The sequence below is a fragment of the Camelina sativa genome, chromosome 5 (genome assembly GCF_000633955.1).
Source record: "Camelina sativa cultivar DH55 chromosome 5, Cs, whole genome shotgun sequence".
In the NCBI taxonomy this organism is placed as follows: Eukaryota; Viridiplantae; Streptophyta; class Magnoliopsida; order Brassicales; family Brassicaceae; genus Camelina; species Camelina sativa.
Window position 1 is genome coordinate 33,366,744 of NC_025689.1, and position 3,264 is coordinate 33,370,007.

A 3,264-nucleotide genomic window follows, 5' to 3' on the forward strand; every position below is an offset into this window, starting at 1 on the left:
AGATATTGTTACGGCTGAGTTATGGTAAAAAAAACTATAACTCAGCCGTCATAGGCTGACTTGTCGACAACTCAGCCGTTTGACGGCTGACTTATTAGCAAAAGATTAGTTACTAGAATGTTATTCAGTTACGGCTGACTTATCAAACGATACGGCTAAGTTACATATTTTCAGTTGATGAAGCGGCTGAGTTTGGCAGCAATTTTTTTTGCTTTTTAATTACTGTAATGTTTTTCATGTTGTGGCTGAGTTACATTGTTAACTAAACTTCTTTGTTACATTGCAAATTGAAAACTTAACTACATGCATACCATTATATTTAAAATCTTATCATATTTAGGTCTATGTCTATTTTCATTTCAAATGATAATAAAAAATGATAATTTAGGAGAAATAAAATAACTAATTAAAAAAGTTATTAAATAAAAGAAAAATAGTAAAAATTATTTTTCTTGATATATGAATTAAATCAAAACGAAAAAATATTTTTTTTGTATTATATAACTGAATTTTCGTTTTTTTAATTAAAAAAAATAGATAACTCAATTTACCACATCTTTAACTCATGAAAATTTCTATGATGTTGAATAATCTTTTGAGTTAACAATTTTACAAAGGATATACCTCAAACTTGTACATCAACCATAACACATGATTATTCAAACTCAACTTCAAAAAAATTAGTTTTGTTAGTGATTGGTAACATTTTTGAATAAAATTTAGGTCTATGTCTATTTTCATTTCAAATGATAATAAAAAATAATAATTTAGGAGAAATAAAATAACTAATTAAAAAAGTTATTAAATAAAAGAAAAACAGTAAAAATTATTTTTCTTGATATATGAATTAAATAAAAACGAAAAAAATAATTTTTTGTATTATATAACTGAATTTTCGTTTTTTTAATTAAAAAAAAATAGATAACTCAACTTACCACATCTTTAACTCATGAAAATTTCCATGATGTTGAATAATCTTTTGAGTTAACAATTTTACAAAGGATATACCTCAAACTTGTACATCAACCATAACACATGATTATTCAAACTCAACTTCAAAAAAATTAGTTTTGTTAGTGATTGGTAACATTTTTGAATAAAATTTAGGTCTATGTCTATTTTCATTTCAAATGATAATAAAAAATAATAATTTAGGAGAAATAAAATAACTAATTAAAAAAGTTATTAAATAAAAGAAAAACAGTAAAAATTATTTTTCTTGATATATGAATTAAATAAAAACGAAAAAAATAATTTTTTTGTATTATATAACTGAATTTTCGTTTTTTTAATTAAAAAAAATAGATAACTCAACTTACCACATCTTTAACTCATGAAAATTTCCATGATGTTGAATAATGTTTTGAGTTAACAATTTTACAAAGGATATACCTCAAACTTGTACATCAACCATAACACATGATTATTCAAACTCAACTTCAAAAAAATTAGTTTTGTTAGTGATTGGTAACATTTTTGAATAAAATTTAGGTCTATGTCTATTTTCATTTCAAATGATAATAAAAAATAATAATTTAGGAGAAATAAAATAACTAATTAAAAAGTTATTAAATAAAAGAAAAACAGTAAAAATTATTTTTCTTGATATATGAATTAAATAAAAACGAAAAAAATAATTTTTTTGTATTATATAACTGAATTTTTTTTTTTTTAATTAAAAAAAATAGATAACTCAACTTACCACATCTTTAACTCATGAAAATTTCCATGATGTTGAATAATCTTTTGAGTTAACAATTTTACAAAGGATATACCTCAAACTTGTACATCAACCATAACACATGATTATTCAAACTCAACTTCAAAAAAATTAGTTTTGTTAGTGATTGGTAACATTTTTGAATAAAATTTAGGTCTATGTCTATTTTCATTTCAAATAATAATAAAAAATAATAATTTAGGAGAAATAAAATAACTAATTAAAAAAGTTATTAAATAAAAGAAAAACAGTAAAAATTATTTTTCTTGATATATGAATTAAATAAAAATGAAAAAATAATTTTTTTGTATTATATAACTGAATTTTCATTTTTTTAATTAAAAAAAAATAGATAACTCAACTTACCACATCTTTAACTCATGAAAATTTCCATGATGTTGAATAATCTTTTGAGTTAACAATTTTACAAAGGATATACCTCAAACTTGTACATCAACCATAACACATGATTATTCAAGCTTAACTTCAAAAAAATTAGTTTTGTTAGTGATTGGTAACATTTTTGAATAAAATTTAAGTCTATGTCTATTTTCATTTCAAATAATAATAAAAAATAATAATTTAGGAGAAAAAAAATAACTAATTAAAAAGTTATTAAATAAAAGAAAAACAGTAAAAATTGTTTTTCTTGATATATGAATTAAATAAAAACGAAAAAAATAATTTTTTTGTATTATATAATTGAATTTTCGTTTTTTTAATTAAAAAAAAATAGATAACTCAACTTACCACATCTTTAACTCATGAAAATTTCTATGATATTGAATAATCTTTTTAGTTAACAATTTTACAAAGGATATACCTCAAACTTGTACATCAACCATAACACATGATTATTCAAACTCAACTTCAAAAAAATTAGTTTTGTTAGTGATTGGTAACATTTTTGAATAAAATTTAGGTCTATGTCTATTTTCATTTCAAATAATAATAAAAAATTATAATTTAGGAGAAATAAAATAACTAATCAAAAAAGTTATTAAATAAAAGAAAAACAGTAAAAATTATTTTTCTCCTAAATTATATGAATTAAATAAAAACGAAAAAAATAATTTTTTGTATTATATAAAGGGGCATTCTCAAAAATGCCCCTTTTTCTATACCCCTTTTTAAAAATATCCCTTCATGTTGATCATTTTTAAAACTACCCCTCTTTATATACAAAATGACCAAATTACCTTTTTTTGAGTGACAGCAAGAATGTACAGTCATCAAAATTGAAAATATTTTCCCGCCAAAAAAATTTCCAGCCAAAATTTTTTTTTTCCCGCCAAAATCGAAAATTTTTCCCGAAAAAAAATATTTGTCTTGCCAAAAAAAAAATTTCCCGCCAAAATCGAAAATTTTTCCCGCCAAAAATATTAAAATTTATACCTTTTAAAAACATTGTAAACGTTTTTAAAAAACTTTTAAAAGTGTTTACAAGGTTTTTAAAACGTTTTTAAGCACATTGTAAACGCTTTTAAAAACCTTGTAAATGCTTTTAAAAAGCTTGTAAATGCTTTTAAAAGGTTTTTAAACAC